Here is a 16,457-nt window from a genome sequence, read left to right as displayed (position 1 = left end):
CTTGGCCATCTGTTCCAATGTCCTACAAGTCAGGGATATTTTGCCCAGCATGGGGTTCAAACCCCTGACCCTGAGGTTAAGAGTCCCATGCTTTATCAGCTGAGCTATTCCAGTATTTTGGGATGCCCTGGGTTTCAATCACAGCCCCCTGTTCCTTCTAATATATTTTTTTTAAGCTTTCTGCTTTATTATTTGTTTTCGGGTGGTGGCAGTGTTTTGCCTGTTTTGTGAACCGGGTGTTTTGTGCTGCCTGTGACAGTTTCTCACGTTGAAAGCTGACTGCTGAGAGCCAAGAGTGTTTAGTAAGTCAAGCGATTGATTGGGAAGTTCTGAGTTCAAATCCCTCCTTCAACCTGAAGCGTTTTCTGCCCTGGACTTCTTGGGGAGGGGAAGGGTGGGGTATAAATTTAATAAAGTAAAATAAAATGAATGAATGAATCTTCCATAATTCAGATGCAACATGTGGCACACAGCAATGAATATATGATTTTGAGCTTCTGTTATATGTACAAAGATCCATCCCATGAAGAATCTGAAGCTCTTTCATCTAACCTTCATTTTCATCCTAGGATAATTTATTAGGTAGACAAACTCAGTGGCAGTCAACATTTCCACGCCAAGGGTTCCCCCTTTAAGTGAAGTCTGAGCATGGCATGCCTTGGAACCTGATACATCTTGGGCTCTTTACTTTATAAAAAGTTGACTAAAGCAGGTGGATGATGGAGGCAATAGATAGGCAGATTTTTTCTACCTCTCTCTAGGGATGGTTCACATTATCATTGCTTCCTGAACCAGTATGCCAGTGTTAGGGAATGTTGATGGTTCTGGGGGCCAGATCAGAATTGGCCTTGCAGGCCAAATATGACATCGCATGATTGACAGATGGTCTCTTATCGTGGCTTTGCAAGTCTTCCCAAGCTTCCCATTTAAACCAAACCTTGCCAAAATGCAGTCATCCTTCAGAATTTGCGCATTTCCAAAGTTTGCAATTCAATTCTCAGACCAAGCAATGTGTGTGAAAATGCATATATTGGGGCAAAGCGTGCATACTTCTGTGTATATTTAGTGGAAATAACATGCAAAAATGCATTATATTAAAAATGCAAAATTGATTCTGTTGGGGAGCATATTAGGAGAGACTCACACTAAACTTGTGCTAACGTGTTGATGAATTTTCATGAGGATTTTTTTTTTTAAAAAAAGGCAATCGCAAATGGACGTGGGAATGTGGAGAACTAAATTTAACATGAGAAAAATGAGAAACGGGAATTGATGGATTTGCTCAACCCTTGTCATAATCCACCAGCTGAATGCCAATTTTTTTATTACACATTGCGGGGAGGTCTTGCAACTGAACATAAAACAAGTGCTATTTTCTTCTGACAAATGTCAGAACTGCATAAGCTGTTGCTGGCTACCTTACCTTCTCAGGGATTCTTGTTTGTGTTCTAAGCCATTTGCAGTGTGTTTATTCATTCCACAGGGAGAGGGGTGTGTGTGTGTGTGTGTGTGTGTGTGTGTGTGTGAGAGAGAGAGAGAGAGAGAGAGAGAGAGAGAGAAGTCTGTTGATATAAGACCCTGCCCTTCAAACTCAAGCTGCCCTTTTTTGCCAGCAAGCACATTTTGCCTCTGCAATTTACTGAGGAGAGTCCGTGCTGTGAGGGATGGTGCCTCTGAGCTCCTGTGTTTGTGTAGCTTAAAGCGCATTTCTGCTGGCCTCAGCAACTGCGTTCCCTGCCGCTCAGTGAAGGCAGTCCGACAAGATGGGCCCCTGCAGAATAGCCGTAGCCTGCAAAATGGCCTTGGAGGGACTTGGCTTTCCAGCCTATTTCTCACTCGCTGCCTTGAAGGCACGACATGTTTAATTGGGACGGAGCTAACCAGGGTGTCCAAATAAGGCACAGCATGGGAAGATCAAAATCAAAACAGTGCTGCTCATTGAGAGTACTAATGGGGTTTCACGACCCTCCAGTTCCTAGAAAACATTGGGGGAAGGCTGTAGCTCAGCATCAGAGCCTGTGCTTTGGGCTCTGGGGGCCACAGGCTCAATCCTTGTCACCTCCATGGAGGGCTAGAACAGACCCCTGTCTAGATCCCTGGAGACCCACTGCCAGGTAGCATTAGGTTGTGGGTGAACATATCAGACGACACAGCGATTCTCCAAACAGCTCTTGTTTATTCACAGGTCAGAACAGAACTGAACTGAAGGGTTTAGCCAGCCTGCTTATATAGAGCTCCAGTACAACGTAACTGTAACAACTTTCTGTAACTATCCAATCACTGAACGTCACTTTCGATCCCTTATTTGCATATGTGGACCTGAACTACCTACAGTATTCCCCAGCTGGCCCAGGGTGAGAACTTCAGTACATAACAGGTAGCACAGACCACAAGTGGGGAACATGTTGCCCACATGATATTTGTTTTGAACTCCACTCAGCCCCAGCCATGTCAGGCAGGGTGTGAGTTGTAATCTAATAAGATTTGAAGAGTCACAGGTTCCCCATTCCTGACATAGATAATATTTCGCTGGATGGGTCAGTGTTTGGGTATAATGCCATTTCCTGAGCTTTCTGCAATTGAAAGTCAATGTGAGTAGACTACATAATGGTGTGCAAAATTTAAATTCAGGCTGTGTCTGCATGCCATGATAGCAGTGTTTTACTGTGGCGTGCATTCGTTTTTCTGCGCATTTGCTCAGTGGGACATCTCTCAGGCAAATAGCAATGGCATGTTACTTATCTGATGGGCTGAGTCTCCCTATAGACTTTTGGAAACTTACAACATTTTGTTTTGTGGTTTGTAGCACTCAGCACCACTGCTGTTGAAGGAACTTAACTCCCCATATGCATTCTCTCCCTTTCCATTTTCCCCAAGACTGTTTCCCCCACCAACTTACATAAATACGTGAAATGTTCAGTGAAAGCTATAGCAGATGAAATGCAAATACAAATAGAGCTAAGTGACACTTGTCACAACTTTCATGAATTCTATCAGTGGTGCCAAAAAAATTCTTCCCCTTCTCTGCCATTTTTCAGTACTCCGTGGAAAAGGTTTGCTTATTCAAACATGGCCCTCACTCTCAGTTGCCTTCACTTGCCCTCAGTGATATCCTAATCTGATTGGCTACATATGTTAGACATTCATTTTGTAATTCCTGATTGGAGGAAGAAACACAGCCAGAGAAAACAGTGATAACCAGGACTGGAAAAGCTGGATTATTTGTACATCTCTTTTGAAATGAAAACGTGTTTCCTGCTGAAATTTATAATTTCTGCTCACAAATTGAAACTAGTAAATGTTTGGTTCGGTTATTTCAGCCACTTCAAACACAGCTCAAATACAATGTTAATCTATATCTATCTATCAATCATCTATCTCTATCTATCTATCATCTATCTATCTATCTATCTATCTATCTATCTATCTATCATCTATCTATCATCATCTATCTATCTATCTACAGTGGTACCTCGGGTTAAGAACTTAATTCGTTCTGGAGGTCCGTTCTTAACCCGAAACTGTTCTTAACCTGAGGTACCACTTTAGCTAATGGGGCCTCCCGCCACCACCGCGTGATTTCTGTTCTCATTCTGAAGCAAAGTTCTTAACCCGAGGTACTATTTCTGGGTTGGCAGAGTCTGTAACCTGAAGTGTCTGTAACCCGAGGTACCACTGTATCTATCTATCGATCTATCTACCCATCTATCCATCCATCCATCCAAAAAGGACCTCAGGCTGGCATATCGGGTTTCCCTCCATCCTCTTTCTATTCTTGCAGCAACCCCATGAGGTAGGTTAGGCTAAAAGATGGTATCTGACTCAGGGGCACTCAGCTGATCTTCGTAGCTGAGCAGGGATTTGAACCCTTATTTGAGCTGAAAGAAATTATCTTGTAATGCTGCGGTGCGCCTGTGAGAAAGCATTTGTAATCCATGTATATAATAGAACTTCAATGCAAGGTACAAGAGGCCAGCAGAGAGGCAATATGTAAACTTGGCTTTTGGTGGGACTTTAGGAAAAACGAATGTTACTTCTGGGAAGGCAAGCAGACGCCAACAATGCTTCTTCGATTTGCATGCACAAAAACACGCAGAATACCGAAGTAGGAAGACTGAGCACTGGGAAATCAAATGGGTAGAGGTCCCAGGATGTGCTTCCTTTATTAGGTTGGCCGAACTGCAACAATTGTTAACAGAACTAGGTTTTGCTGTATGCTCAGTGGGAAGTTGCATACAAGATGGTGAGCTGTTTGAGAAGACGATGACATTTGTTTATCTTCAGATTCCCCCACCCCTGACCACAAATACACATTAAGAAAATGAAGCATTGGGTTCCATTAGTTGAACAATAAAAGGGAAAGGGGGGTTGAATTTTAGAGCAACATTACATGCTTGCTGCAAAATTGATTCAAAGCCATCTGTTAATTTATTGTGCTTTTACGGGGGGGGGGCATTTATATATATATATACAGTAAATGTTATAGCTTTTTAATGGGAATTTGAAGAAGGTATGGGAGTACAGTGGTGCCTTGGGTTAAGAACTTAATTCGTTCCGGAGGTCTGTTCTTAACCTGAAACTGTTCTTAACCTGAAGCACCACTTTAGCTAATGAGGCCTCCCACTGCCGCTGCATGATTTCTGTTCTCATCCTGAAGCAAAGTTCTTAACACAAGGTACTATTTCTGGGTTAGCGGAGTCTGTAACCTGAAGCGTATGTAACCTGAAGCATATGTAACCCGAGGTACCACTGTATGCTCAAGCAAGCACTCATCATTTTGGAATTTTCTACTTTTGAACTAAATAGCCATGACTCTCTCTCTGTGTGTAGATATCTTAGAGATATATATTCTGAAGATATATGTACACCATATGAGTAGGGGTTCTTCAAGAAGATGTGGTAGCATTAATACACAAACCCAATTTATCTGGAGCATTTATCCGACTGACAATAATGAAGTTACATTGGAAAGTCAGTGCAGTCCTTTGGCTGTGATCTCAAGAGGATCTTTGGATGTGCATGCACAATGATGTATGTTTCTTTTGTATTTTCTACCAGTGTTACTTAGGCACAGGCCCTAGTTCCAAAAATGGCCAGTCAGACAACTAGACATGCTGCCAAAGCCCATATTTCCTGGCTCCAAATATTAGAGTTTGGAGCTTGTAATTCTCACCTCAAATCGGCATTGGGTGAGTAGGAAAGGAGGAGGAGTTAATGAGAAGGTAGGGGCAATTTGCTCTCCACATCTGATATTTTTTGTGGGGGAAGCTCAGGAAACACTTGGATGAAAAATAAGCTTTTTCCAATGATGCTTTGAGAGTGTAACACTACAGGTTATAAGGGGAGTGAGTTCTGGGCTCTATGGCCATGCACAAAGACTAGGGTGCCATAGAGTATCCTCTCCTAAGCAACTGGTTTTCCCAGTAGTGATGTATGAAAGTGAGAGCTGGACCATAAAGAAGGCTGATCATCGAAGAATTGATGCTTTTGAATTATGGTGCTGGAGGAAACTCTTGAGAGTCCCATGGACTGCAAGAAGAGCAAACGTATCCATTCTGAAGGAAATCAGCCCTGAGTGCTCACTGGAAGGACAGATCATGAAGCTGAGGCTCCAATACTTTGGCCACCTCATGAGAAGAGAAGACTCCCTGGAAAAGACCCTGATGTTGGGAAAGATGGAGGGCACAAGGAGAAGGGGACGACAGAGGATGAGATGGTTGGACAGTGTTCTCGAAGCTACCAGCATGAGTTTGACCAAACTGCAGGAGGCAGTGGAAGACAGGAGTGCCTGGCGTGCTCTGGTCCATGGGGTCACGAAATCGGACACGACTAAACGACTAAACAACAACAAAGCAGCAGAAAAAGTTAGAGACCTTTCTTTATCTCCCTCCACAATATTTCAGGAGGGTTCATTTCATCACCCAATGAATGGTCGCAGAAGAAAAGAGAATTCCAGAATTTCCAGTGCAGCTCTTAACTTCTCACCAATCAACATTGAAAGGACCTTGGACAATAGCTGCCTGCTGTCCAGGGTCCTGTCCCAGCCACCTTTCTATTGTTCTTCCTAGCAAGCATCTTTCCTGTTGAGGTTGAATTGTGCCCTGTGCATGCTAAATCAGGCACAACACAGAAAGGCCGACATGCAGGGCAAGCTGCCTGCTTAAGATACTCCCATTCTCAGCTCGGTTAATGGTTTCCGCCTTAGAGTTAATTACACAGTGGCTGGCACCTGTTTAGCAGTGCTATCCATCACAGAGTCTTGAAGCAATGAGCAGGCATTAATAAATAAAGCTGCTCAATTTTCATGCGAGGAAGTATCATCATCTCTTTTTCCACAGAAGGGACACCCAGCCATCAATAAGGACGTGGTGCTATGACAAGTTGCAAGAAGTAATCGCTCCACTTTATTCTGCACTAATCTGGCTTCGTTTGGAGTGTTGTGTCCAGAATGCAACGCCTTGCTTTAAGAAGCATAGCTTTGAAAAGAGTTCAGAGAAACACAATGGCCAGGAGCATGAAAAGCAAGTTCTATGAAGAAAGGCTGAAGGAACTGGGAATGTCTATCCTAGAGAGGAGTGAGGGGGTGCACAGAGAAAATAATGATTTAACTGAGGTATACTGAAGAAAAACAGCATATGCTATATGAAGAAAATGGAGAAAATAACCTCTTTCTTAAGTTAGGCCTCTGCAGGGTAGAAACTCCTTCAGAACTATTCTTATTCCCAGCTCCTCCAGTGGTCCAATCTTACCCATCTTCTTCATGGACAGCTAACTTCTAACTGATTAGGCTCAGTCAGAGTCTCCTGTCATTGAGACCAATAGCAGAATTAACCCCTTAAGTCACACACCAAATGAACCCCATTGTTGGACTTCCAACACTCTGCTCAATGGAGATCTTAAAGGTTGTACTAGTGGCCTTCATGGCCCCTTCCCGTTTTACAATTCTATAACATGACTATTCCAAGCTGACTTGATAGATGCCAACAATCATCATTGATTGGGATATAATTATAGTAATGCTATTTAATCATTTACATAATGTCTGGGGATATTCTGAACACTTCATATACAATCTCATTATTCCTTAAAACAGCTCCATAAGGTAGGTTGGTATTATTATATTCCCATCTTGCAGATGATATAGACTTGGGCCACCTTGAGTGGTCTTGTCAAGGTGTGAACTGGGTATTTTCTGAACCCTAGTCTTTTATAATGGAATGACAATGTGCAATGAATGTATGATTACTTGCAGGCCAGATCTATGGGGGAACATACTTGTACGCACAACCCCAAGGACAAAAGACTGCCCCACAAATAACCCAGAGATGCATTATTCTAGCTGATTATTATTATTATTATTTTTCCTTCTTCCAAGTAGCTCAGGGCAGTGTACATGCCCTCCCCTTTTAAATTCACAACATTCCTGTATGCCTGTTTAGGCTGAGAGGCAACAGTGAGTTGCCCAAGGTCATACACTTGAGTTTGTGGCTGAGTGGAGATTTGAACATGTGCCTCCCCCAGTTGAAGGCAATGCTATAACCACTATACCGCATTGTATTTCCCCAAGAACATACCCTTGAGTACATAATGAATAACATCCATATTTTTGACAGTCGTTCAACCCAAATTACCCCAATATTTCATTATACTCCAAAGTCAGGAGTTTGTTGCTTTTAGCTCCACTGCAATTTTGTTTGGACAGACTTAAAATTATACATTTGACTGACTATATTTTAGGAGCAAACCATCTTTTTTGACCTCTGCTTATGCAAACAGGCCTTCAATTATATAGACAAACAAGAAATTAAATGGGAAATGGAAATCTTTTAAAGGAAATTTTTAATGAAATAAATTGAATTGGATTTCTCACCTCACCCCCCGCAACACACACTTTTTTTAAAAAAGTAAATTATCTTTCTCATCATTTGTTCGCATTGCCATTGTTTTATGATTACGAAGATCTGTTAGAGGAGGAAAATATTTGAAATGTCACAGAGATGGATATTAATATTTATGTGGGAACATTTTCCTGGGCAATTTCCATAGGTAAACAAAGTCTAGGTATCAGAGGAATTTAAAAGTGGGTCAGCTGAGGTAGTATATGCATAACTGAGATGGTATAATGATATTGTGTTTCACATAAACAGCATCGAGCGTGATCTTACGTATCTTTGTCTAAAGGGAACTGACTGCTGCTAATGTTATTCGTGCTGTCTGGGAAATAGTTATGCGATTTAGATTTTTAAGAGTTGGCCGTGGACTTTGGAATTTATTTGTTAAAACCCCTTTTATCACTCAGTTGCATAAGCTTAGGCCCCCTACAGGGCTGGATTTAGGTTTGATGAGGCCCTCAGCTACTGAAGGTAATGGGGCCCTTTATATGTCCAGCTGTCAACAACAAATTGTCACTGTTTTTTGTGTTGAATATATGCTATATGGTAATTTATGGACCTAATAGGTATCTAAAGCCATTTGCACATGTTGCCATGCATCCAGTCCATGCAGAATGTAGGCCCCCTATATATAGAAATGAGCAAACCAGTGATACAGTGGTACCTCGGGTTAAGTACTTAATTCGTTCCGGAGGTCCGTTCTTAACCTGAAACTGTTCTTAACCTGAAGCACCACTTTAGCTAATGTGGCCTCCCGCTGCCGCCGCGCCATCAGAGCACGATTTCTGTTCTTATCCTGAAGCAAAGTTCTTAACCTGAGGTACTATTTCTGGCTTAGTGGAGTGTGTAACCTGAAGCGTATGTAACCTGAAGCGTATGTAACCCGAGGTACCACTGTATTTTAGGGAGCAGACTAGCAGGCAGGGCCCATTACTTACGTCCTAGGAGCCTACACAACACAAAACACTGTTGCTGTATGTAGGTTTTAGTTTATTGGTTTTTTTTATCTTATATTTTGGAAATGTACATCCAGGGGTTTTCCCCCTCAAATTTTTGGGGGGCCTCCAAGAGAGTGGGGCCCTAAGCTATAGCTTGCTTAGCTTATATGTAAATCCGGCCCTGGCCCCCTATGACATCAGAGCAATTACACCAATGGGAGCTGGGGGCAGCAGTGTGACATCGCTGTCTGAAAAGTCTCACTGTGATGTCAGAGTCGATCTGGCAGCTGTATTAGTAGAATCAGGGCAAGGAAAGGAGTAAACAGGCAGGAAGACTGCAAGAGTCAGAAGAGGAGTGGAATGCCAGCCATATGCTATGCTTTAAAAACAAAGCAAAAAAACACCATCCACAATTTATTCAGCACATTATATCCCAGGCTTCCACAACATTTCTCAGGCTGGGGTATATGACAGGTCTTTTGATTGAGCTGAGAGTTGGTGACTAGCCTAGGACTTAAATAAGGATATATTGTGCTCCTAGCACCAGATCTGGGCTAGTTCAAGCATACTGCTATTTCTTAGAAAAAAACAATTTTTTATTTAGAAAAACTTTTCCCCTCCTGGTTGTCTGGAAATATCCTCGGAGACCAATGGGTGATGATGACAGATATAGGGAATGCATATCAAGCACACCTGGGAACTGGGGAGACTGTAATTTTGGCAAAGAGATTAATAAAACACAAGACAAGCAGAACACATGGTCACCAGAGGGCTGGGGCAGAATCTCGCTCCCATCACGTTGAAATGCAATGGTTTTATATAGCCCTCAGCTGGAAGTATTCATTTGTCACTGTTCCTTGCTGAGTGCCGCGCTCCGAGTCATGCACACAGGTCAGTGGGGAAGTTGCTCCTTCAACAGCAAAAAGATCATTTCCCTTTGTGGAAAACAGCAAGCCATATTATGCTCATCAATACTGTTCAAGGGGTAGATTCCAAACCCTTTGATGTTGCACAGATAACATTGACTTCAAAGATACAAGTCATTTCAGAGCCATCATTTCTGGCTGAACTCTTGCGGCCCGTTGGTTGGGCACAAAATGGTTATGTGCTTTCATTTCATATACTTCTGCACCGTTCTTCAACCCTGAAGAGAAGATTTGTTTGGCTTACGTAGGCCCTTGCCCTACTGGCACATACAGGAGTTCATCCTGAGACAGCCATTCTTTGATATAACTCTGCTGTTCTTTGGCCTAATCTGTACAGAATAAGCCACATAGAGCAGTCATTGGAACAATTTCCGTGCTTATATAGCAGCCATCAGTGTATATAATTACCAAAGATACCAAGTTGGAAGGGACCCCAAGGGTCATCCAGTCCAAACCCCTGAAAGGCAGGAATCACAACTAAAGAATCCCTGACCCTCTGTTTAAAAACCTTGAAAAAGAATTCACCACTTTCTGCGGTAGCCCGTTCCACTGATGCACAGCTCTTGCCACCAGAAAGTTTTTCCTAATATCTAGTTGCAATCTCCTTTCTTGTCATTTGGATCCATTGGTTCAGGTCTGGAGCAGCAGAAAACAAGATTGTGCCATCTTCCATGTGACAGTCATTCAGATATTTGAAGGTGGCTAGCATAATCACCTCTCAAGTCTTCTCCAAGCTAAACATACCCAACTCCCTCAAATGTTCTTCATAGCACTTGGTTTCCAGACCCTTGATCATCTTGGTTACACTCCTGTACACATATTCTGTCTTGTCAATCTCCTCCTTAAACTGTGGTGTCCAGAATTGGACACAGTACTCCAGGTGTGGTCTAACCAACACAGAATAGAGTGGTACTACAGTGCCTGGCATGCTCTGGTCCATGGGGTCATGAAGAGTTGGACACAACTAAACCACTAAACAACAACAACCAATAGTGCTATTACTTCCCTTGATCTGGCCACTATACTTCTGCGGATGCAACCAAGAATACCATTAGCGAAAAAATTTTGCTGCTGCATCACACTGTTGACTCACATTAAGCTTGTGGTCTACTAAGACCCTAAGATCCTAAGCTATTGTTGGGTTCATTATAAAATGTGTTCCCCTTTCCTAAAGCACGGTGAACCAGGATACTAGATAGCCCATTTTGAATGAATGATTTACCACAACAGGTATACTAACAGGTGCATCCAACTAATTCTCAATCAAAGTACCCCCACTGAAATTAATAGGCCTGTGTTGGCTATTAGTACAGTTGCCATATGTCCAGAATTTCCTGGACATATCCAGAACACTGCTGTCTCTAGCAGCGTCCTGGCGGAAATTGATGAAATCTGGACGTATGGCAGCTCAGCAACTTTTCTGTCCAGATTTTCACTGTTTGAAATACCGCAGTCCTAGCTGGCTACAGCACTTCCATTGCAGGTGAATGTTTCAGAAAAAGACCCCCTGCAAGTGATTGGGTCAGGCCTTGGGCAATAACAAGCCGTACTTCCTCTTGGCAGCCCACTGCATATCGAGGAAGGAAGGAAGTGATTGGGCAGAAAGAAAGAGAAAAGGGCATTGAAAAGTCCCTCACCAGCATAAAAACCAGGGCAGTCTCCGATACAAGTGTTAGAATTCCTGCTCCATGATTGCAGTCATGGGATTTTTGTCTATTACATGATGGTGTATGTTTTGACTCTACAAAGTGGGAAGTGATGGAAATAGGATGTTTGTTTTACTGTGTTGCGTGAAGTGGGACTATTGTCCTTTGTTCTCTCTCTTTGCTGTCTGATGCTAGAGAGAGAGAGAGAGGGAGCCATGTTGCAGCGCTCCATGTGTGTTTATATGTAAATAAAGTAGATTAGCCAAAATGCTGAGTTGCTGAGGTCTGTCATGCGAACTGCACAGACTCTGTGGATCCCTAAGTGTGCCGTTGTCTGTTGGCATCGGTCGCTGTGATGTTCGGGCAGAAGAAAGCTTTTGAAGCTCCCGATCGACCAGGAGGGAGAGAACATGCCAGTCGGGCATGTGTCTCTGCCAGGGTCCAATCAAGTGTAGGCTGAGCTCCTGACAACAAGATCCAGAAGAAATCCCAGATTCATGCAACACAGAGCCTGCATGTGATCCATGCCAGTTCCTGAGGCATCATGACCATAGTATTGCCAACCTCCTGGACAAATCATGAGGAAGATCCCACACACATGAACCAGCTTTAGATTCACTTCCTTTTGGAACTACCTTGCTTTATTGCATCTTCAATTCCCACCTGAGGTCAGCGCCTTTGCTTTCTTGAAGTGCTGACAATGGTACCACGGACACATTTCGGTCTTCACACGTGTTTGGCTGTGACTGTAAATGTTGCATATGTGTTCATGGTGACCTGCTGTGCTTCCATGTTTCTTGTTTATGGAGTGGAGGAAGGGACAACCCCGGGCTGTGTAATCAGCCTGACAGCCGTTTCCACAAGGTCTGCCGTGCCACAAAGCAAAAAATGTTGTTGACGCAGCAACTGCTGGAAAGGAAGTCGATGACAACGAGGGGCTGGAATGAAAAGAGCCCTGGATCTGGGCTGCCTAATTGCAAAGGAAAGGATTTGTGACTGTTTGCAGTATTTAAAGCCTTTGTATTATATTCCTAGGGGCAGCTTAGAGACCAGTAGTGGTGGCTATTCCGCTGGACAATCAAATGAACAATTAACTCATCTCTGTCTCGCTCTTGTCTGTACATGGCTATGCCAGCATACCGTATTTAAAGGGGGAGAAGAGAATGGGAAGTGGGGAAGAGTTAATACAGAGGGGCCAGGAATTTAGAAAATCCTCAGGGTATGTACTCTCTAATTAAATTCTGTGCTAATCACTCCAAATAGCAGGCTTGCTGCTTGCCATAGTTACAGGGAGGGATTTAGATATGGCTGCCTTTGACAGGCAAACAAAATTGTGATACAGACGTCCTGAAGGTTTTTGAGCGGGATCGTCTCTTTCGCAGAAGCATTTCTTTACCTGCCACAGCAGGATTGCACACTACTGAGTGGTGGTTTGTTTTCTTACGCTGGAGTATGGTTGGGCTGCAATGAGGTTTTTAAAGTGCCTGTTTACATGACCAGCTGACCTGGGATAAGGGGTAGCTGCTGTTAGAAAGAAACAAAACAACGAATACTTCAGAAAACAGTGAAGAAAGCAATCCCCGTTTACAAAACAGTAATACCAGTGGCAGCCTTGTGGAAAGATTAGCAAGCTGGGAGTTGCTTCCATTTGCCATGTGATTCATAGAAAAACTCAAAGTTGACTTAACTAGGACATGGGGCACAGTGAAGCAGCCATCCCAGGCAATTGACTTGGGGCGTCCAGCAATTTGTTAGTTGCTTAATATATAATTGAGAGCCAGTTTAGTAAAGTAGTTAATGTTGGGACTATGGCCTAGCAGATCAGGGATCAGTCCCCTCTTAGCCATGAAGCTCACTGGGGCCATCACTGCCTCTCAGCCTAATCTATAATAATAATAATAATAATTTATTATTTATACCCCGCCCATCTGGCTGAGTTTCCCCAGCCACTCTGGGCGGCTCCCAATCAGTGTTAAAAACAGTACAGCGTTACATATTAAAAACTTCCCTGAACAGGGCTGCCTTAAGATGTCTTCTGAATGACAGGTAATTATTTATCTCTTTGACATCTGATGGGAGGGCGTTCCACAGGGCGGGCGCCACTACCGAGAAGGCCCTCTGCCTGGTTCCCTGTAGCCTCACTTCTCGCAATGAGGGAACCACCAGAAGGCCCTCGGCGCTGGATCTCAGTGTCCGGGCTGAACGATGGGGTTTGTTGTGGAGATTAAATGAGGAGAACCATGTATGTCACCTTGAGTTCTTTGGAGAAAAATATGGGATACAGGTGAAATAAAGAAAGAATACATATTTTTTACTGCCAGGGAATGGGAGAAATGGTTGTGGCATATTCCGGTGCTGAAATAGCTTGCATGCCTTTTATATATATATAGATTTATTTATTTGGTTTTTCAAATTAACATTTTACACTCACATATCTAACATACATCATAAAATCAAGATTCCAAAGAATTTCCTGGACTTCCCTCCTTCCCTTTGTGGGTCCTATTGTTAGTAATTTCCTCCTACATCTTTTATAATAATCCAGATCTTTTATATCTCCATTATATCCAAAATTCACCATTAAACTACATTTGTTATTCCGATCCCACTAACAATTTTAACTGTCTACAATGATTTTAAAGAAAATTTTTAAGTTTTCCACATTCCTTATAAAAATTCTGGTCTTCCTGATTTCTGATTCTTCTGGTCATTTTTGCCATTTCAGCATAATCCCTCAACTTAATCTGCCATTAATCTCTGGTTGGGACTTTATCTTCTTTCCATGGTCACATAATCTTTTCTGCTGCATTGGGATTTCGGCACCTAGATTTCCTTTTAAAAAAAGGCTTCGGGGTTTTTTTTAAGAAAAAGTTATTTCAAACACTTTTTTCAATTCATTATATATCATTTCCCAAAATTCTTTTACTAAATAAAAGGTAGTAGTAGTAGTAACTTGACTGTCTTTTGGTACAGTGCCTCTTGGCTTGGGGCAGGACACCTTCACCTGATTCTCCTCAGGCAGAAAGCACCTCCAGTCTTCTAACTTTAAGCTCCCTTGGATGTTCCCAAGATCTATAATAATAATAATAATAATTTATTATTCGTACCCCGCCCATCTGACTGGGTTTCCCCAGCCACTCTGGGCGGCTTCCATAGAAACCAAAAATACACTAAAATATCACACATTAAAAACTTCCCTGAACAGGGCTGCCTTAAGATGTCTTCTGAATGTCAGGTAGTTGTTTATCGCTTTGACATCTGATGGGAGGGCGTTCCACAGGGCGGGCGCCACTACTGAGAAGGCCCTCCGCCTGGCTCCCTGTAGCTTTGCTTCTCATAATGAGGCAACCGCCAGAAGCCCCTCGGCGCTGGACCTCCGCATTAGGAGGGAGAGAAAATGTGTCTGTCTACTTTCCCCACACAACCCATAATTTTATACACATTTAATAGTCTTATTTACCACACAACAACACTGCCTCTAGAGGCAAAATGATTTTATATTCTTAAAAATGTCAAGTACAAAATCAATTACTGGGGTGCCCAGTGTCTGTCACCTTGTGGCGTGAGCAGAAACTGAGTTACTCTCTGTTGCTCCCTTACCCAAAAAATTTTCCTGATTTTTTCATGAGCAGCTGGTGGAGGAAAAATGAAAAACTGGAACTGCCAACTTCCCTTAAATTTATTTAAATGGGAGAAAGCAGAGCATGGTGAAAATGGTGTGTTTGGGAACTGGCAAAGCTGACGAGAAAAATCCAAAACCAGCATGATCAAGTATTCCAAAAGGACCGGAGCAAATTTATACAATATTTGAAAGAATATTATAAGCAATTAACATCACTAGTAGGGTTGTCTGAAGACTTGCAATGAGGAAATTTCTCCCTTTTCTTATTTATTTAAATTTTGAGGTATTTTGTAATGAGTGTAATCAGAACTGGAAAACGTATAAAATGCAATGATATAAAGGTTAATTTTGAAAGCCGTGAGATGGGAGGGAATGAAGTCGACAGGCTCTATAGAGCCAGAGAGGTAAAGTGGATAATAATGATGTGATTATATATTGTTAAATGGAAAACTAATAAAAATTATAAATAATTTTTTATAAATTATTAAAGAAAAAAGAAAATGGTGTGCTGGTTGTGGGAAATGGAAGGTGAGACTTAGTCAAGGTTTGTTTCCCTCAGGCTTCACCAAGAATTAGGACAGGGGTGCCAAATGAACAGGAGTGCGCCAAATTTTAAAGGGGTTCCTTTTTCACTGTTTCCTCTTAAAGAGCATGGCACAGAGTTCCCTCCAAAAGAGCAATGTTCTCCTAAGGCAAAGGGGCTGCAAAATTGGGATCCATTTCTCCTTCTTTGCCAAAGTACTTGCCGAGAGAGATAGAGGGATTCCCTGAGGGGACCGCATTTTGCACTACTTCCTTTAGAGTGATTTCAACGTCATCATGACTCCCTCCCAATTTCCCTTGCAAAGAGATTTGGAGCATCATACTCTGCGTTGTGGTTCAGATCATCTCTTTCAAAGTGGTTCTCTCTGCACTTGAATGGAAGCAATTTACAGTGCAATGCCCACCGCATGTTGCCTGAACAGATGAGGACAAGTGTGTCCAATATCAAGGAACTCGCCATGTTGGAAGGGGAACATTTTTGCTCCTGTTTGTATGTGTGGGAATGTTCAGGGATGTAGGAGAGGATATATTGTTTGATTATATCCTTTCCAACTTGTGCTAACAAGTTCTACAATTTAGCAGAATAACATCCCCTTTTTAAAACTTGCGCGGCAGATGCGTTTGCTCAGACTCGCTAAAGCCTCTAAAATAAGTTTCGTTGGTAATTCCCCATTAAAAGGTAAAGGGTAAAGGGACCCCTGACCATTAGGTCCAGTCGTAGCCGACTCTGGGGTTGCGACGTTCATCTTGCTTTATTGGCCGAGGGAGCTGGCGTACAGCTTCCGGGTCATGTGGCCAGCATGACTAAGCCGCTTCTGGCCAAGCAGAGCAGCGCACGGAAATGCCGTTTACCTTTCTGCCAGAGCGGTACCTATTTATCTACTTGCACT

At 42.7% G+C, this 16,457-nt stretch overlaps 1 protein-coding gene across 8 annotated transcripts in view; it reads left to right on the top strand.

The window, feature by feature from the left end:
- Positions 1–16,457, top strand: part of ARHGAP24 (Rho GTPase activating protein 24) — a 353,954-nt gene that overhangs the window by 322,832 nt on the left and 14,665 nt on the right. The window lies entirely within an intron of this gene.

Source organism: Podarcis raffonei, chromosome 9, assembly GCF_027172205.1.
Source record: "Podarcis raffonei isolate rPodRaf1 chromosome 9, rPodRaf1.pri, whole genome shotgun sequence".
Classification (NCBI taxonomy): Eukaryota; Metazoa; Chordata; class Lepidosauria; order Squamata; family Lacertidae; genus Podarcis; species Podarcis raffonei.
The sequence above is the reverse complement of the archived record's forward strand: the minus strand, read 5'-3'. Positions and strand labels throughout refer to the sequence as shown.